Source organism: Balaenoptera acutorostrata, chromosome 5 (assembly GCF_949987535.1).
Source record: "Balaenoptera acutorostrata chromosome 5, mBalAcu1.1, whole genome shotgun sequence".
NCBI classification, from domain to species: Eukaryota; Metazoa; Chordata; class Mammalia; order Artiodactyla; family Balaenopteridae; genus Balaenoptera; species Balaenoptera acutorostrata.
The window spans coordinates 69,311,250-69,332,730 of record NC_080068.1 but is presented as its reverse complement, the minus strand read 5'-3'; the positions used below and the strand labels follow the sequence as shown (position 1 = coordinate 69,332,730).

General features: G+C 42.0%; 1 protein-coding gene across 1 annotated transcript in view; it reads right to left on the bottom strand.

Moving 5' to 3' along the window:
* Window positions 1-21,481, bottom strand: part of LNX1 (ligand of numb-protein X 1) — a 228,778-nt gene that overhangs the window by 192,744 nt on the left and 14,553 nt on the right. The gene's annotated exons all lie outside the window — the stretch shown is intronic.

The following is a 21,481-nucleotide window of genomic DNA, read 5'->3' as shown; positions in this document are numbered from 1 at the left end:
CGGCCCCCAAGTATAGTGCTGAAGTGCTGTCTAGTGTTCCTAAGTATAACAGGCAGTGATGTGCCTTGCAGAGAACATAGGTGCGTTAGATAAGCTTCATTCAGGCTCGAGTTATGGTGCTATTGGTCATGAGTTCAATGTTAATGAATCAATACTATACATCAAGTAAGGAGTCTATAAACAGAAACACGTATGCATTTCTATACACTAATGATGAAAAATCTGAAAGTGAAATTAAGAAAACACTCCCGTTTACCACTGCAACAAAAAGAATAAAATATCTAGGAATAAACCTACCTAAGGAGACAAAAGACCTGTATGCAGAAAATTATAAGACACTGATGAAAGAAATTAAAGATGATACAAATAGATGGAGAGATATACCATGTTCCTGGATTGGAAGAATCAACATTGTGAAAATGACTCTACTACCCAAAGCAATCTACAGATTCAATGCAATCCCTATCAAACTACCACTGGCACTTTTCACAGAACTAGAACAAAAAATTTCACAATTTGTATGGAAACACAAAAGACCCCGAATAGCCAAAGCAATCTTGAGAACGAAAAATGGAGCTGGGGGAATCAGGCTCCCTGACTTCAGACTATATTACAAAGCTACAGTAATCAAGACAGTTTGGTACTGGCACAAAAACAGAAATATAGATCAATGGAACAGGATAGAAAGCCCAGAGATAAACCCCCACACATATGGTCACCTTATCTTCGATAAAGGAGGCAAGCATATACAGTGGAGAAAAGACAGCCTCTTCAATAAGTGGTGCTGGGAAAATTGGACAGATACATGTAAAAGTATGAAATTAGAACACTCCCTGACACCATGCACAAAAATAAACTCAAAATGGATTAAAGACCTAAGTGTAAGGCCAGACACTATCAAACTCTTAAAGGTTATATATTGATTGATTGCTGAGAACGTGTCCAGAAGCTTGCAGGGAGCTAACCCTATATTTCTCCTGGGAACAATGTTCAGTATTTGCTGATACAGTGTTTGCAGTGACTTTATGGAATATAGCTACTGGGAATATGGAGAATCAACTGTATCACTTTTAGAAGTTGGAGGTGCAAATCAGGATAGGACATGAGCCCACCTGGGTGGGTCAGGGCCTACCTGGATGCAGAGGCCAGTTCGAGCAGGCCAGTCCAGGTAAACCAGTGAGGGGAACTAGGTGAGAACTTTGCAGTGAGGCCCACTGGGCTAGAAGTGTGGTACTATGGACTGGGTCAATATGGAGAATTGGGGGAGGGGGGCAGAGGCCCGTGAATGTGAGGGATGCAGCCACTTGGAAACAATTTCAGTACCCAATGGCTGGTTTTCATGGGGTCTGTATATGCAGTGGGGGTGAACGATCAGGAGCCAGGTGGGATAATATAGGCGCCTGAACAATCTTGATTGGATAAATTAATTCTGGACCTGATCTCAGGTACAATAATCCCCTTCTCCTCACACCATTTTTGGGATGATCCTCCTGTGGACCTCCAACAGAAAACTTCTAATAGAAAGCTTTCCAACAGGAAGACCTGAAGACACAAAAAGATTCCTGAAAAATCTAGTTTTACTTTATATTTGATAGGAAATCTAATCAAACTGGCTGTTGGCTGTCAAATTAAAAGGGTGAGTTTCTTCTTTCACTTCTGTTCCTACTGTCCACGGAGGCCTCTTTTCTTTTCATCAGGACTCTGATCCCAACACAGTTCCAAACCACCCTATGCTTCCCCATGGCACGATTCAAAAAAATCCCCCAACTTTCCACATTGGCTGCACATTTGAAGCATCTGGGGAGCTTTAAAAAACCCTGATGTCAGACCCCCACTTAAGACCAGATCAGAATTTCTGGGGGATGGGACCTGAGCATGGGTATTTTTTTCAGTGCCCACGTGATTCTAATATATTGGCCCCAAGTGACTGAGGTATGCCTGGTACAGTGATTCTCAATCCTGCCTGCAATTAGAATCACTCTGGGACTTAAAATAAATCTCAGAAATAAATCTCAGGTGAATTGATTCAGAACCCCCTTGCAGGTAGCGAAAGCCTGGGCACTGGTATATATTTTTTAAAGTCCTTGAGAATCCCTGGCTTAGTGAGATGCCATAGTTACCACATGTTTGAAATAAAATCTGCTAGAGAAAAGCAAGGAAGAGAGAGTGCAGAAAGTGCTGGTGATAAATATGAATGTGGTGAAATATTTGAATGTGATAAATATATGAATATAGTGAAAGTGAAACCAGGCATTGGGTACCTTCAAAGATCCTGGTCCTCTGATTCTTCTAATCTATTGAATCTTCACCTGTGAGGGGAGGCAAGTGGGCCATTGAGGGGACCAAGGGGGGTTGGGAGGGCCAGATCTAGGGCCATATTATCCAGGAACTGCCCCAGTGTGAGGTCTACTACCTTCAGTTTGGCTGCTGCAGTTGGCCAGGCCTTTGGAACTGACATTGGCACTCAGCATGGGTCTCCAGTGACCACTGGGGCAGTAGTTTCTTCTCTTCAGGGCCCCCTTCTCTTACACAGCTGCTCCCCTGAGATGTTACACCCCCCATACCCCTCTCTACCCTGGCCAGGAGAGACGGCCCACAGACAATGACTGACTAGCAGGGGTGTCGGAGTCTGACTCCCTTGCCTCAAGGTGGGATGAATTCTGAAGGGTAATCCATGTTCTCTGTCAGATCAGGCTAAAGCTAGAGTAACTGTGGCTCTATCTTTGCTTACAATTTCACTGCCCTATCCTGCTTCCCTAACTCCCCTTCTCCTGAGAGCCCTACCTCAAGAAATCCTTTGTACAAGAATCCTTGTCTCAGGCTCTGCCTCTAGATAACCTGTCTTATGACAATAGTGATTAGATAATATGTGGGTGATGGGGAGGTTGGGGCAGAAAGAATAGGAACTTGGGAGTCAGATATGTCTGGATTCAGCCCCAATGTTATTACTTCTCAGCTGCAAGAATCCATCAAGTTACCTGGAAGCTATGATCCTCTGTTTCTTCTCTTTACAATGTGGGATGGCCACACTTCCCTTGCAAGGATGTTGTGAGGATGACATTACAGGCAACAAGAGAATGGATGTGAATGTCCATGGCACATAGTAGGGATCCAGTAATGTCAAGTTTTCTTGCCTCCTGGAACCTTCCTGCCATCTCCCTCTAAACTTGGTTCTCCACTGTTCTCTTTGGTCCCCATGCACGATGATTTTCTTAGTCTCTCCATTCTCTTTCTCTTTCTTTCCTTCTATACCTTCCTTTTACTATCTCCCTTTCCCAGGTTTCTCACCTCATTTTTTGTAGTGTTTTCCACTTCCTCCAGCCATGATAGACTAAGAAAGATATACAGTAATATCCAGAAATACAGATCCTTGTTCTGTGGGCCATGGCCAGGGAAGCTGCAGTGAAGTTATCCGTTTTTGCCAGCTCAGCAGAATTAGGCTGCGTTCAGTTTTATCAACAGGACTCAGGAGGCTGGTTTGTAGCTTTTTCTGAGACAGTGTTTAGCCAGGAAAGGACATGCTATTTTCCTTGTAAGATGAAAATAAGGCCATTAAAAGCCAATTACACTAGTGCTTGCCATAAAGAACCCTCATCAACTTCAGTCTTCAATTTCTGGACCCAACAGTGGAGCAGAGGGAGCTGATCCCCACAGTCAGGACTTGAGACAAGAGTTTACTGGCTCAGCCACAAACTAGTTGTGGGACTTTGGGGAGATTGCATAACCTCCTTAGGGCCTAGTTTCTCCATCACCAGGAAAGCTCTATAGCAAAATACGTGCCAGCTACTTCACAAGGGACCTCCTGGAATTCATAAAATGTTTTTTTGGGGAAGCACTGGAACCCTGTGCAGAAACTGATTGAGAACAATATATTTTGTTACAAATATTCTTGCTAATAACATTATGAAACCATTGCAATTCATCTCTCCAGGGCATGGAGTATATGGTAAGTCATGTCTGTCATGATGACACTCTCCAATGAAGAGGGTGGGAAATCTGAAAGTCACACATTAGCCTGGAGTGCCCAATACCAGCTGCTCAAGTGGGTTTTTATAATAATAATTATTATCATAAGTCTAATGGAACAGTCTGAGCTGAGCAATATTCTGTGTCTGCCCAACTACATTTTCCTCTCCTTCTGGCATCAGCACTCCCTTTCCCCTGGGGATCTCTGTCTCCACCCCTTGGTCCTAGTGGGGCTGTGATCATGGCGTCTCTTTGCCCCACCGGCTCACCCCGCCCCCTTTGCAGGACGGGTGGGCACAGGACCCAGCCTCTGCTGAGCACAATCCACTTTCTCTGGTCACAGGCCTTGGTCCAAGGGGTAGATGGTTCATCAAGTCAATCGGAATCCTTCTCCAGTAGTTTGGAGTAAGAGGCAGAAGGACAGCATCCGCCACCTTTTTGAAAACAAGCTGTTAGGATGAGGCCTGCCATCCATCTTTCCTGTCACATGGGGTGGGGGTAGACAGAATGCTACCAACACACGCGGAAGCACGAGAGATGTGCAGAGGCCAGATGTGGAGAGAGAAGAGAACACGGACATTCTTTGAACCGGATCCCCCCTCTGGACTTCCCAATTAGGTGAGCCAATGAAATCTCTCTTTTTCTTTAGTTGGTTTGAACTGAGGTGATGTTACATAACTCACTACAAAGTTAAAAAATCTAATTTTAAAAATATAAACTTCCATTCAGATAGATGTTCTCCTTCCTCAGGTATCTTATATTAAAGAATATATGTGATTAGAATAGAATGGGCCCATTCAGTGTTAATATATTGCAATTACAATTGACCCTTGAATAACATGGGTTTGAACAGTGCGGTTCCACTTATATGCAATCTTTTTCAATAGTAAATACAGTGCTACACGATTGAACATTGGTTGAATCTGAGGATGTGGATCGTGTATACGGGGAAACGTGGATACCGAGGGCTGACTATAAGTTATATATGGATTTTCAACTTTGGTTGAGGTTGGTGCCCCTAACCCCCAGATTATTCAAGGGTCAACTGTATTTCAATATTATTATAAAAAGAAGTAGAATCAATATCTTGGTGTAAGTTATATATGATTTAATGTAAAAAAAAGCCTCTTGGGAAGTAGGGGCATAATTTGATCAATATTCTTTCCAACACAAAACCCAGCCATCTTATAATGGGCTTTTACTACTTTTTCCAACATAGGGTGTTTTAGGGCATCATGAGCCTGGGAAGGCTGCAACACAAAGAAGACTTTGCTCATCCTTTTTCATCAGTGCACTTCTAGGTGGGCACAGATTTTAGGTCTCTTAGTCAAAGGTGTACTCTCTGCTCAGAATATTAAAGAACAACCAAGAGATGGGAAAGGGCAAAGCAGTCGTCTTGAATCTTGGGTCTCCCGGGTTTTAGTCTAGTACTTTTACTATCAGGGGTGCTGTGTCCGTTTAATTCAAGTTTATATTTCTCACATCTGTTTCGCATGCACATGCATGTATGTGAAAGTACTTCTTGTCCTAACAGTGATGGGGAAGATATTTAAGGCTGTAAATATTTACTAAGTGTATATAAAACAGCAGTGTGGGCTGCTACGGCCAATGAAGGAGAATTACAGCACTGGGGCCCCACTTCCGGCTCCACTGCTCATTCCTGTGTGACCTTGGGCAGGCCAATTAAAAACTGTGTTCTTGCACTGCATTTAAGCAAAGAAGATGCTAATCTTTATTGGCCAGCTCTCCAGAAGCAATAACCTCTGAGGACAATACCTGCTATTCAGAACAGAAATTGAAGAGGTATCTCATTGGGACCGCACTTCTATTACATTTTCTCTCTTTAAGGGAGGAGGAGTGGTGGGGCGAAAGGGATGTATCCTTGACAGGCTTGCGAAAGACAAAACTTCATTGTCTCAAAAAAATTAGTGAGCATCTGCTTCTGCAGGTCACTGTGTGGTAAGAAGACAACCATGTGAATAAAGTAGCCAGTTTTGCAATTCCCCTCAGAGAAGGTGGTAGGAAAAGTGGATGGCAGGGCGATTGTCACCACATCTCAGGGACACTGGTTGGCCCTTCTTGCCCCTTAGAATGGAATAGCAGGGCTTTGAGACAGGATTTGGGTGTTAAGGTGATTCTGTTCCTCACTCTTGTGACTTTAACAGAAATCGTCTCACCTTCAAGTGCCAGGTTTTGATACTAGAAACATGGAAATAATGCTCATATTTAGGTGTGTTGAAACAGTTATACACAAGCACCTAACGAAATGGCAATTAGAAGCAGCCCTGGTTTTCTACCCCCTTCCATTTATTCATTTACTTTGATAGCATTTGGTAATAGGACAGCAGATCTCTATATTTTGTTCTCAGGGAGCAAATGCTCAGCAGACATTCAGTCCTACACACACAACCAGCGGATCCCATCATAGTCTATATTTAGACTCCAGAGAAATGTCTTGGATTTCTATTGTTCCTTTATATCAAGGAACGAACCAACATGTATAAAGAAACAAGGCCAAGATCTGTTGTTTAAAACTTCTGTTTGGAGTGAAGGTGTTGTAAGCTTTCTCTTATACACAGGATCTAGGTAACCCTTCTCCCATCCACCCCTTCCAAAAAAAAAAAAAGCAATTTAGGTAATAATCTGGATGACCTACATGGAAGAATCTTGGGTTGTATTAATAACTTAGGACTGAATTATTGCCTCAATTTTTTCACATCCTTTTTACCACTGAGACAACAGAACATATGCAAAAGAAGTTTTATGAGCGGAAATCCAATTTCCACTGGCAAAGAATCTCATAATGCAAATGGGAGAATCCCAATAATCAAGTCACATGTAACCTCACATTTGCAACATCATAGACATGGAGAAAGGAATGCTCTGGCCTCCCAAGAACTTGTGTTTTGCTTTTCCCAAAGCAGTAGTTCTCAAACTCTTTTTGGAATCCATTTCCAATGACAAAAACATTTCATGATCCACTAAACTAATCTGTTTGTACCAACCATTGCATGAAAAATATAGTCGTAGAAGATCGTGGGTGCAACTTTCATGAAATTTCCTGAGTAATTTCAAAAGTAAAAGATTGATCTATTCCAGGAGCAAGATAATACTCCCAGTCCTGATAATAATCCCCTAATTTGCAAGTGCTTTGCACTGTTCATATCCTTTCACACTCTATTTACTTTTTCACATCAACCCTGTGAAGCTGTAGCATTGCCCAGTCCTCAAGATAACATGAGGTAAGTATCATTATTCTTGTATTTCATCACTTCTAAGATGCCAAAGGGTGGAATATGCACGTTTATTTTATGTACCACCCAGAAAGAAAACAGTATGTTGCCTGTTAAATGATGACACACAATCAACTGTAAAACAAAACAAAAAGACCATGCAGTTTCAGATATGTTAAGATGCTAAAGAATGAGTGTCTCAGAACTGATGAACACTGGACTTCCCCTTTTACAGAGGAGGAAATGTATGCCTTGTTCAAGGTCAGGCTGCTGATGGAGACTGAAGCCTGAAGCAGCACTCAAACTCAGACCTTCTGACCTGAAACCAATGTTTGAAGTTTTAAAGAGAAGTCTAGAAAGGTCGAGAATGTTTGTAACATTCTTTTGTTAACATTTCTAATTGTTGGTACTCCTTTGGAGATTTAGACATTAGAAAACAAGCCAGATGGTCGGGAAGGGGAGGAAACAGCCCCTGACAGAGGGTGGTGGCTGGGGCAGCGGCAGAGCAGCCCGGAGAGCTCAGCAGGAATTAACTCCCCTGCAGAGATGTCCTTCTCCCTCTGGAGTGCTTCCTTGGCTGTGGAACAAGCTGACTTGATTATAGAGGAAGCACAGGGCTCCATGTCAGCTTCTTGACCTTTCAGCCTTCTCTTTAAAAAGTCAGTAAAAGAAACATGAGGAGGGAGAAGAGGAGGAGTAGAGAAAATGAGTCTGTGGTCTTAGTGCTTTTCTGCTGAGAATAGAGCACTGGCTAGCATATCAAGCACATGCTTATTTGCTAACAATGAGGGGCACAAGCCTTTTAAGCCTTGAGGTGAAATTGAGGATAAAGAGCCACCAGTTACAGAGGGACCACCCTGCATCCGTAACTCTGAAAAACACATCAGCTTAGGGGGAACTGTTGTCAATGGTGGAAACAAGCAAGAAGACTGTGCCATTATAGAAATACTGCGCCTCGCTGGTTTGCAAAAGAAAACGCCCCAACTTAGCGGAGGAAGTGGAGGGCCTTGGAAGGCGGTTTGTTTCCTTGTGGCCAGTGACAGATTTTCCACCAAATGTGCATTGGCTAATTCTCACAAGAGTATTTAGAATGAAGGGAGGGTTTCAGGTTGGACTCACATAAGCTGCTTTTCTTTGGACAGTCTTTGTTTCCTCCCGTCTGGTCGGCAGTCCTTCCGGGACCTTCCTCAATCCCTGGCGGGGGCTGAGACCCAGTCCTTGTTCGGGATGAAAAGGTATTGGAAGGCCGGCTGCTCTAATTGGAGTTTGCACCTGCAGACCGCAGCCTCGGAGGCGGCTGGGCTCTGGTGCCGCTGTGTGTGGGTGTGGGTGTGCGCGCGTGCGTGTGTGCGTGTGTGTGTGTGTGTGCGCGCGCGTTTGATTTTCTCAATGAACACTGGGACACTGCACGGTTTTTTGGCCTAAATAGGCTGGAGAGGATCCAAGCCACTTTCTCCACTCTGGTTGGGAGGGACCCTCTTCTCTCTCCTGTCTAAGAAGGAGGGATTTTCAGCCCTGCAAGTGTATCCAGTGTATTCTGATCTAATCTCTTCTGGCCCCAAGAGAACTTACCCCGATAAAAGGTGCCCTTCAGGTAGTATGAGAGGGTGTCACAGCCGGGCTTTCACCCACCCAGAAGCTGCTGCATTTTTTATGAGTTTCTCACACTTGACTCTAGTAACACAATTCAGGCAGCACTCAAGAACCATGGCTACAGCCTCTGTGCTCAGCCCGAGGAGAGGGAGACGGAGAAACTGCCCAGGAGGATTTAATTAATGACTGTGCCTCTGTCACCCTCAAGCACCCTAGTGCCTGAGCTCCATCCTAATGCACATATTTAATGTGTACAATCTGACCAATTTTGGCATCCAGATACGCCCACGAAACCATCACCACCGTTGACTGAAAAAAGTGCACAACCTAAAAGTTGAGAATTATGTTTTACTTGGTGGACAAAACTGAGGACTTAAGCCCAGAAGATAACCTCTCAGGTACCTCTGAGGGACTGCTCCGCAGAGGTAAGGGAGGGGCCAGAACATATAGAAGCTTTGCAACAAAAACTGGGTAGTTGGAACATCAAAAGGTTGCTATTAATTAAAGAAAACCTGACATCTCAAGTTAATAAATTTAGCACTTTTCTATGTATGAGAAGATGCAAGATTCTGGGCTCATTGAAATCATTCCTTTGATATGCACCTTAACTATCTAGGGCCTGGATCTTGCTTTTCTCCATCCTGAATGCCCTCAGGGTGCACAGTTTGGGGGAACTGCAGTGGCTGCTTGCTGGATGGTCGCAACATCCTTTGTTTACTGATATGGCAGGTGACACTCTTCGTCCACACCACAGTTGAGATAACAAACATGTCCATCACCTCCCAAAGTTCCCTTATGCTCCTTTATAATCCCTCCTCTCGCTCGTCTCTCCACTCCACATCCCCAGGCAACCATAAATTTGCTTCCTATAACTATAGATTATTTGCATTTTCTAGAATCCTATATAAATGGAATCAGACAGAATGTTCTTTTGTCTGGCTTTTTCCACTCAGCAAAATACTTTTTTTTTTTTTTCTTCTTTATATATATATATATATATTTAATTTATTTATTTATTTATGGCTGTGTTGGGTCTTCGTCTCTGAGCGAGGGCTTTCTCCAGTTGCGGCGAGTGGGGGCCCCTCTTCATCGCGGTGCGCGGGCCTCTCACCGTCGCGGCCCCTCCCGTTGCGGAGCACAGGCTCCAGACGCGCAGGCTCAGCAGTTGTGGCCCACGGGCCCAGCCGCTCCGCGGCACGTGGGATCCTCCCAGACCAGGGCTCGAACCCGTGTGCCCCGCATTGGCAGGCAGATTCTCAACCACTGCGCCACCAGGGAAGCCCAGCAAAATACTTTTGAGATTCATTCATATTGTATGTATGAAAAGTTTGTTCCTTTTTACTGCTGAGTAGTTTTCCATGGTGGTCTGTCCATTCATTCACCTGTTGATGGGCATTTGGGTTGTTCCTAGCTTGGGGTGATTACAAATAAAGCTGCTGTGAATATATGTGTACAAGACTTTGTGTGGATATAAGCCTTCATTTTTTGGTAAATTCTGAGGCGTGCAACGGCTGGATCGTACGACAGGTATATGTTCAACTTTTTAAGAAACTGCCAAACTGTTGTCCAAAGTGGTTGTACCGTTTTTTTTCCCACCAGTAGTTGCAGCTCCTATATGCTTTCCAACATTTGGTATGGTCATCCTTTCTAGGTTTAGCTATTCTAAAATGTATGTAATGGTGTCTCAATCTGGTTTTAATTTGCTTTCCCCTAATGACTAATAATGTTGTGCATCTTTTCCATGTGTTTACTTGTTATCTGTAAATCTTCTTTTGGCAAAGTGACTGTCCAAATCTTTTGACCATTTCTTACATTGGCTTGTCTGTTTTCTCATGATTTAGTTTTGAGAGGTCATTATACATTCTCCCAGGGATATTTTTTATTTAAAGAATTATCCTGGAATGTAAGACATCGCGTAGACAGTTTTCATGGAATTTTCAGCACTTAAGAGCACATGCGGAACAATTTGGGGGCCCAAGGCCTTCTAGCCCCTGGAGATCACTCTCCCTATGTGCCTTGCTCTGCCTTATAATGATGAAAGCAGGCTACGTCAGAAGTTAAGACAAGCCTGGGCCATGCGCACTTTTTGAGGCTCTTGGGATATTTAAAATAAAAGAAATTCCAAAATAGACATGTGAAAAGCGTGATATATTTTAAATGTATATATTGAACAAATTAGTGCTTTTGACCACGTGCAAAAATTCAGCATGTATATAACATGGGAGAGGATGTCAAAATTTTAAATTTGAGGCCCAGTGTGGGGCCTGAGACAAAGGACTCTGGTGTCCCATTGGCCACCTTGTGATAAGCCATGAGACACCAGCACCAGCCTGGGCACTTCCCGCATACCCCATATACCCTAAAGTCATATCTGGCATGATCACTCTTTGGTCATTTATGCTTGGGATTAAATGAATGCCACAGAGGTGGCTATGGAAGAAAGGACCATTTCCCAGCTAGACACAAATTTCCTGCCAGAATGGTGACACTGGGAAGGTTAATCATGGCCATCAGGGCCTTTTGGAGGGACCCACCCCCCCTTGCTCCACCCGCATGCCAGCCTATGGGGCCCGAGGCTTCCTTTGGGTGATTAGTCTTGGCCTTTTCCACTTAGCTTAAGGTCAGAATGGCAGGGTGACTAGGAGTGGGGTTGCTTCACCTAAAGAATTCCCAGAGGCCTCCCAGCCAGGCCCACAGAAACTCCTGCCCTCTGGGGAATGTCACCATCACCTCTGGAACTTTAATCTCCTTTCACCTCTCGTTGTATCAAGTGCGGTGGTTCTCCGTATGGGGTGGTTTTGCCCTCCAGGGGACATTTGGCAACTTCTGGAGACATTGTTGATTGTCAAAACTGGGGAGATGTTACTGGCATCTAGTAAGCGGAAGCCAGAGATGCTACTAAATATGCTACAAGACAGCTCTCCACCTCCAGGAAATATCCAGCCCTAAATGCCAGTGTTGGCGAGGTTGGGAAACCTCAATCTTGATGATTTAATCAGGTGTCAATCAGAACGAACAGAGAAAATGACTGATGTAGATTCTGAAAAAGCGGTTCTTTGTCCATTAAGCAGACAAGCACCACAGTATGGACGTAGAGAGTTGATCAGGAAGCTTGAGGGGTCGTGAAGGGTGGGCTACCCAAGACCTCTCACCCTCTCACCACCTTCCTCTGCCTTCCCTTCTACCTCCTGTTAAGAACTTTGAAGTATAACAGACCTGGTTTCAAACCCAGTCCTGCTGCGTGGTGACTTTGGGCAAATTACTTAACCTCTTTAAACCTCAGTTTTTCTACCTGAAAAATGGAAATGATCATAGTACCTTTCAGAGCCATGTGAATTAAACAAGATAAGCCAAGCCATGTAAAGGGTTTGATGGTGTCTGGCACATGAGAAGAACTCAGTAAGTGACCGATTATTATTATTTCACAAGTTGAGCACCTGCTGAACTCAACGCACCTTTTCCAGGTGTTTCCCGGCCACTCAGTGCACGTTGGTGACAAGTTTTCATTAGTCTACAAAGCATTTACTCTAAAAGTCTTAGTAACGATAACACTTACCCTTCAGAAACAAAGCCCGATGGGTGTGTTGGATGCACTGTATTTTGAACTTCACTTTAGTGGTAAAAGAAATGAATGAAAAATGATTTAAGTTAAAACAATGTAGTCTTAGCACTATTTACAATAGCCAAGACATGGAAGCAACTAAAATGTCCATTGACAGAGGAATGGATAAAGAAGATGTGGTACATATATGCAATGGAACATTACTCAGCCATAAAAAAGAACGAAATAATGCCATTTGCAGCAACATAGATGGACCTAGAGATTGTCATACTAAGTGAAGTAAGTCAGACAGAGAAAGACAAATATCATGTGATATCACTTATGTGAGGAATCTAAAATATGACACAAATGAACTTATTTATAAAACAGAATCAGACTCACAGACATAGAAAACAAACTTATGGTTACCAAAGGGGAGATGTGGTAGGGGGAGGGATAAATTAGGAGGTTGGGATTAACATATACATACTAGTATATATAAAATAGATAATCAACAAGGACCTACTGTATAGCACTGGGAACTCTACTCAATATTCTGTAATAACCTATAAGAGAAAAGAATCTGAAAAAGAATGGATATACGTATATGTATAACTGAACCACTTTGCTGTATACCTGAAATTAACACAACATTGTAAATCAACTATACCCCAATATAAAATAAAAATTAAATTAAAAAAAACAATGTAGGGCTTCCCTGGTGGCGCAGTGGTTGAGAGTCTGCCTGCCGATGCAGGGGACACGGGTTTGAGCCCTGGTCTGGGAGGATCCCACATGCCGCGGAGCGACTGGGCCCGTGAGCCACAATTGCTGAGCCTGCGCGTCTGGAGCCTGCGCGTCTGGAGCCTGCGCGTCTGGAGCCTATGCTCCGAAACAACAGAGGCCGTGACGGTGAGAGGCCCGCGCACCGCGATGAGGAGTGGCCCCCGCTTGCCGCGACTGGAGAAAGCCCTCGCACAGAAACGAAGACCCAACACAGCCAAAAATAAATAAATAAATAAATAAAAATTTAAAAAAAGAGATTTCTTTAAAAAAAATGTAGCCTATATTGAGGTATTTACGCATGTGTGTAGATGTAAGCCTAAATATTTGTTTATGGTCCATGGAAAGAAATTTACACGATGAAGTTTGTCAGAAACACAGCACTAGCTGGGACTCTTGGAGCAAATCCTTGGGAACTCTTGGGCTGTCCCCTTCCAGGTCGGAGCAGGATTCCATGTCAAGTGACTTGGATAACATCTCACGTGGGGTCAGTTACTTTGGCACCAGAAGGGCCTCTTTGCCAGATGGCCAAGCAGAGACTGTGAGGCTCGAGCCAGACTGAGCTCAGGGTGTTTCTGGAAGGTCATTGTTGCAAACCCAGAGAACCAGTTCTGTGAGGTTGGCTCAAAGGGGATATTTAGTCACAGTAACAGAGAGGTATGGTAATGGAGTGGAGGAAGTCTGGGTAAGGATTATAACCAGCCCAGTCAAAAGGCTCTTCTCAGCTTTCAAAAGAGTGAGGGAGAAGTAATGCCTGGCCCTGGCCCTCAGACAATGCCTCGATTCTTGCCAACTGCAGGAGAGTGAGCCCACAAAATCTCCAGTGAGCCAGGAGATAATCCCGGTGACAAGGACTCAGCCAGGCAGCCCCCGGGCCAAAAAATAAGGGCAGAAAATTTGGTTTAACTATATTTCTGCCTGTGTGTTTTCTCGCGGGGGGGTTGACACATTTAAAAACATAGGTATGCTCTGCACTTGGGGCGTACACAAAGGAGCTAACACAAAGCAAGAATCCTTTGGGCTCCTTTGGCAAGGGAACCCTTAGGAAGCTTTGGACACTGAAGCCATGAAAGAACTGCCTAGGGACATTCTAGAAGACAGGCTAGATTTCCCAGTGTTTGGTCACCAGCCTAGGAGTGTGGCAGAGGCTTCTTGTGCAGGGGGTGAATGAATAGATGTAGGAACTTCCTTCCCTCACGTGGGCTGGTCTCAGTAGTAAGCGGTCAGAATGTGTAACCATTAGCATTTCCCTGCTGGGCTAGTCCATAAAAAGAAAGAGATTTACTTACTTAAGTCAAAAGGTTCAAGGACCACAGAAATTGTCTTTTAGTAATAGAAGTGGCTGTCACTGAGGAATGTCACAAAGAACTGTTAATTCTACTCTTTACTTTCCTTCTGTCCAACCAGCTGAGAGAAGATAGATTTATGGAAGGAAGGGAGTTTGAGTGACAGGCATTCTGTCCATTCTTCTGATACTCTGTGAATTGAAATCAGCAGGAGCAAGAGGTCTGCATGGCATTATCTTGACCTTTCATATAACAATGTTCTCATAAGAGACGCCCTCATCTCTTATCTATGGACACCAGGGAAAAAAGGGAAAACAACAGGCATTTTTGCATGGTCAGTGCTTATGTTAGTGTCTCGACAAAAGGGTTTTGAATGCATGACTGATCAGTGGGAAATACCATACTTCTGTGCATGTGTTGGTGAGGATATTGATCACCATATCACTCACAGTTCCCTTTCTAAAGTCTGATGTGGTCAATTTCTACTCCAAGTTTAGGTGAGGAAAGCTTTGTACCTATAAAGGAATGGCTTTCTTTCTTCCTTTCTGAAAATGAGGATGATGTCGTTGAACATATCTCCCTTTTGCTCTAGTTGCCAGGAAGTTCAGGTTTAAATCTGATGCCCAGCTCTACCAATGATGAAGGCTCTTGTGGCATGCACACTTGATTCTTATTTCCTCTGCTCTTGTTATCCTAATCTTATTTACATTTCCCCTGTTCCTAATTTAAATTCTTGATTATATTTCCCGTCATCGTACTGCAGAGTTCTTAGCCTCAGATGCCTCTAATTGCCAGGCAGGTAGCAGTAAATGACTGAAGTAAGTGGGGTAATAGGGCATGGAGTGGACTGTGGCAAACAGAGAGAGGTCCTTCCTGGCCATTCTACTCAAATAGCATTGTCCCCGTCCCCCATTGTCAATCTCTAGCCCCTAACCGTGCTTATTCATAGCATTTATCATTTTCTGCAATTATCTGATTTATCTGTTTACTCTCTCTTACCACTGCTATATCCCTAGCGCCCAGAACAGTGCCTGGCACAGAACTGTCACCCAATCCACATCTGCTAGGTGAGTGAATCAAGGCATGAAAGTGGGGACCAGTGTGGCTAGGTGTTTACTACATTTTAACAGAATTTGAAATTTGGATTTTATATGAAATCTCCTGATTTTTAGATGTTGGTGGCAAGTATAAAAAATTAAAAACCCTCTGCTGGCCAGAAATGGGCCATGTTAGCGTGAGCCACTGTTCTACTTTGTATGTGCCAGCTGTAGCCACCAGTTTCTCTGTGGAATGAAGTAGAACACAAATAAATAAAAAACCCGCATCTATTTTATGGCTAATGAAGCACCACTGCCCTCTAGTATTTCATTATTGTTCTAATTTTACATATGAGGAAATTAAAGCCCCTGAGGGGATAAAGTGAACCGGTGAGCTTAGAGGTGGAGGAGGCTTTGAAAGGCAGGGCTCCTCCGGGGTCAGAGCTGGCCTCCTGGTCAGATATTCAGGAACGAGGGAGGAAGAGCCCCTTCTTGAATCAGTTCTTCTTTTCTTCCTGTCCCAGAACCAGGGGTTAGGTAGATGCTTCTCCCGACACAGGCTGTGACCTCGAATTCAGAGTCAGCCTCATGCTGGGTCTGTTTCTCTGCCTTTCAGGGCAGAAGGGACCATCAGTGTAGATGTTTCTTAAACTCCTTTCACATACCTGGCTCTCCTGCCACCAGTCAAGAACTATAAGCTTAAAATGTTTTAGGAGCGTGTGCGAGTGTGCACACACACACACACACACACACACACAATTGAATAACCAAACACACCTTGCAGTGCCTCTTTCATTTCTGTATCTTCAATATGATGTTGATCTTATTTGTTTTAGGAGACAATCTCCTTATATCATTGGTAGAGTTGTAGGTTCTTTGTGATCTAGCAGACAACACGTCGTTTTTGAGAGCATGCCCAAGTTCTGACCAAGACTTATTTTCTTATGTATTTACCTTCCCAGAGAAAAGCTTTAAAATAAAATTCCAGTATTGAAATTTAGGTCTCTAACATTTTTAGGAAACTCTGAGATGTGGAAAATTCTATATAAATTATAGGATTTTTTTCCTTCTACAAGTTCGTCTAACCATTTTTTCCAGAATCCCTTTGTTAAGGAAAAAAAGCCAGGCTTTACTGGCATTTCTTAATTATTCTTTTAAATTGTGGTAAAATATACATAATATAAAATTGACCATTTTCACCATTTCTAAGGGTACATACGGCTCAGGGGCATTTAGTACACTCACATTACTGGGCAACGATCAGCACCATCCATCTCTAGATCTCTTTTCCTCTCCCCAACCTGAAACTCTGTACCCATTAAACAAAAACTTCCCATTCCCTCCTCCCCACCTGGCAACCACTATTCCACTTTCTGTCTCTATGAATTTGACTACTCTATGTACCTCATATGAGTGGAATCATACAGTATTTGTCCCATTGTGATTGGTTTAGTTCACTTAATATATAATGTCCTCAGCGTTCATCCATCTGTGGTATGTGTCAGAATTCCCTTCCTTTTTAAGTTTGAATAGTATTCCATTGTATGTTTATACCCCACTTTGTTTATTCATTCATCTATCCATGGACATCTGGGTTTCTTCCATCCCTTGGCAATTGTGAATAATGCTTCTATGAACAAGGGTATACACATATCTGTTTGGGTTCCTGTTTTCAATTATTCTGGGTATATACCCAGAAATGGAAGTGCTGGTTCATACTGTAGTAGTATTTTAAGTTTTTGAGGAATCACCATGCCAATTTCCCATTTTCCACAGTGGTTGCACCATTGTGCATTCCTACCAACAGCACAAGAGTTCCAATTTTTCCGCATCCTCGCTGACACTTGTTATTTTGCGGAATTTTTTTTTTTTTTGATAGCAGACATTATAATAGTTGTGAGGTGGTATTTCCTTTTCCTTGTGGTTTTGATTTGCATCTCCTAATAATTAGTGACACTGAGCATCTTTTCATGTGCTTATTTGCAATTTGTATATCTTCTTCGGAGAAACGTCTGTTTTGCCCATTTAAAAATTGGGTTGTTTTTATTGTTGAGTTGTAGAAGTTCTTTAAATAGTCTTCATATTAACTCCTTATCAAGTATATGGTTTGCAAATATTTTTCCCATGCCATGGGTTGCCTTGTCACTCTGTTGATTGTGTCTTTTGATGCTTAGAAGTTTTAAAGTATGATGCACTACTGACATTTCTGAGCTTCCACTTTTGGTTCCACCGGATCTCAGCGGATGTGAATTGTAGGGAAATGAGGACGGCCTCACAGCTCCATCATCAGAAGGCTAGAAGGCCACTGCTGAAATGCTGCCAACTCCTTTTCAAACAGACTTTCAGGACAGTTTCAAGAATCTCTTCATTCTCCACCCTTCCACCCCCAACACACATTCAGGGTGTAGAACTATTTTAACAATAATTGAATTTCAAGATGGTCCCCCTTCAGCTTTGGGGTGGCCTTGGTTGGTGTTGGGTTTGTCAGAACAATGTGACATGGCTATTGGCCTGGACCTCAATGGGTGTGTATAACAGCCAGTCCTAACAGGTCTTGGTGAATAAACCAATAGAAGAGACGAGGTCTCCATAGTCTGTCTCCTCTGTAACGCTAGGACCTTTAGAGGCCAAAACAATGAAAAGATTGTGATGGCCTCCCATTCCTCCAAATATATGAAAAGTAAAACAACAGTAAGCCATAAAATGAGCTTACAGTAGGGCAATAAAGTTCTGATTTTTCTCAAAATAACAATTTCAGAGTTTCTTTTGAAATGCCCAAATCTATTCTTTTAAATTTCTCTTTCTTTTAATTAGTGGTATGTTTGCTGCCTCTGCTTTGCCAGTGACCTAATCTGTTTTTGATCCACCTATTGGGAAATAATAATAGCAGCTAATATTTATTATACGCTTTTTTTTTATACAGCAGATTCTTATTAGTTATCTATTTTATGCATATTAGTGTATATATGTCAATCCCAATCTCCCAATTATTCCTACCACCACCACCACCCGCCCCCGCCTCTGCTTTCCCCCCTTGGTGTCCATACTTTTGTTCCCTATGTCTGTGTCTCTATTTCTGCCTTGCAAACCGGTTCATCTGTACCATTTTTCTAGATTCCACATATATGCATTAATATATGGTATTTGTTTTTCTCTGACTTACTTCACTCTGTATGACAGTCTCTAGGTCCATCCACATCTCTACAAATGACGCGATTTTGTTCCTTTTTATGGCTGAGCAATATTCCATTGTATAAATGTACCACATCTTCTTCATCCATTCCTCTGTCAATGGGCATTTAGGTTGCTTCCATGACCTGGCTATTGTAAATACTGCTGCAATGAACATTGGGGTGCATGTGTTTTTTTGAATTATGGTTTTCTCTGGGTATATGCCCAGTAGCGGGATTGCTGGGTCATATGGTAATTCTATTTTTAGTTTTTTAAGGAACCCCCATACTGTTCTCCATAGTGGCTGTATCAATTTACATTCCCACCAACAGTGCAAGAGGGTTCCCTTTTCTCCACACCCTCTCCAGCATTTATTGTTTGTAGATTTTCTGATGAGGCCCATTCTAACTGGTGTGAGGTGATACCTCATTGTAGTTTTGATTTGCATTTCTCTAATAATTAATGATGTTGGGCAGCTTTTCATGTGTCTCTTGGCCATATGTATGTCTTCTTTGGAGAAATGTCTATTTAGGTCTTCTGCCCATTTTTTGACTGGGTTGTTTGTTTTTTTAATATTGAACTGCATGAGCTGTTTATATATTTGGAGATTAACCCTTCATCCATTGATTCATTTGCAAATATTTTCTCCCATTCTGAGGGTTGTCTTTTCATCTTATTTATAGTTTCCTTTGCTGTGCAAAAGCTTTTAAGTTTCATTAGGTCCCATTTGTTTATTTTTGTTTTTATTTCCATTACTCTAGGAGGTGGGTGAAAAAAGTTCCTGCTGTGATTTATGTCATGGAGTGTTCTGCCTATGTGTTCCTCTAAGAGTTTTATAGTGTCTGGTCTTACATTTAGGTCTCTAATCCATTTTGAGTTAATTTTTGTGTATGGTGTTAGGGAGTGTTCTAATTTCATTCTTTTACATGTAGCTGTCCAGTTTTCCCAGCACTACTTATTGAAAAGGCTGTCTTTTCTCCATTGTATATCCTTGCCTCCTTTGTCATAGATTAGTTGACCATAGGTGCATGGGTTTATCTCAGAGCTTTCTAACCTGTTCCATTGATCTATATTTCTGTTTGTGCCAGTACCATATTGTCTTGATTACTGTAGCTTTGTAATATAGTCTGAAGTCAGGGAGTCTGATTCCACCAGTTCCGTTTTTTTCCTTCAAGATTGCTTTGTCTATTCAGGGTCTTTTGTGTTTCCATACAAATTTAAAGATTCTTTTGTTCTAGCTCTGCAAAAAAATGCCATTGGTAATTTGATAGGGATTGCATTGAATCTGTAGATTGCTTTGGGTAGGAGAGTCATATTCACAGTGTTGATTCTTCCAATCCAAGAACATGGTGTATCTCTCCATCTGTCTGTGCCATCTTTGATTTCTTTCATCACGGTCTTATAGTTTTCTGAATACAGGTCTTTTACATCCTAGGTAGGTTTATTCCTAGGTATTTTATTCTTTTTGTTGCAATGGTGAATGGGATTGTTTCCTTAATTTCTCTTCCTGATCTTTTGTTGTTAGTGTATAGGAATGCAAGAGATTTCTGTGCATTAATTTTGTATCCTGAAACTTTACCAAATTCATTGATTAGCTCTAGTAGTTTTCTGGTGGCATCTTTAGGATTCTCTATGTATAGTATCATGTCATCTGCAAACAGTGACAGTTTTACTTCTTCTTTTCCAATTTGTTTTCCTTTTATTTATTTTTCTTCTCTGATTGCTGTGCCTTGGACTTCCAAAACTATGTTGAATAATAGTGGCAAGAGTGGACATCCTTGCCTTATTCCTGATCTTAGAGGAAATGCTTTCAGTTTTTCACCATTGAGAATGATGTTTCTTGTGGGTTTGTCATATATGGACTTTATTATGTTGAGGTAGGTTCCCTCTATGCCCACTTTCTGGAGAGGTTTTTATCATAAATGGGTGTTGAATTTTGCCAAAAGCATTTTCTGCATCTATTGAGATGATCAAATGGTTTGTATTCTTCAATTTGTTAATATGGTGTATCACATTGATTGATTTGCATATACTGAAGAATCCTTGCATCCCTGGGATAAATCCCACTTGATCATGGTGTATGATCATTTTAATGTGTTGCTGGATTCTGTTTGCTAGTATTTTGTTGAGGATTTTTGCATCTATATTATCAGTGATATTGGTCTGTAATTTTCTTTTTTTGTAGTACCTTTGTCTGGTTTTGGTGTCAGGGTGATGGTGGCCTCACAAAATGAGATTGGGAGTGTTCTTTCCTCTGCAATTTTTTGGAAGATTTTGAGACAGATGGGTGTTAGTTCTTCTCTAAAGGTTTGATAGAATTCACCTGTGAAGCCATCTGGTCCTGGACTTCTGTTTGTTGGAAGATTTTTAATCACAGTTTCAATTTCATTACTTACGATTTGTCTGTTCATATTTTCTATTTCTTCCTGGTTCAGTCTTGGAAGGTTATACCTTTCTAAGAATTTGTCCATTTCTTCCAGGTTGTCTATTTTATTGGCATAGAGTTGCTTGTAGTAGTCTCTTATGATGCTTTGTATTTCTGCAGTGTCCATTGTAACTTCTCCTTTTTCATTTCTAATATTATTGATTTGAGTCCTCTTCTTCTTTTCCTTGATGAGTCTGGCTAAAATTTGTCAATTTTTTTAATCTTCTCAAAGAACCGCTATTAGTTTTATTGACTTTGCTATTGTTTTCTTTGTTTCTATTTCATTTATTTCTGCTCTGATCTTTATGATTTCTTTCCTTCTACTAACTTTGTGTTTGTTTGTTCTTCTTTCTTAGTTCCTTTAGGTGAAAGGTTAGATTGTTTATTTGAGATTTTTCTTGTTTCTTGAGGTAGGCTTGTATAGCTATAAACTTCCCTCTTAGAAC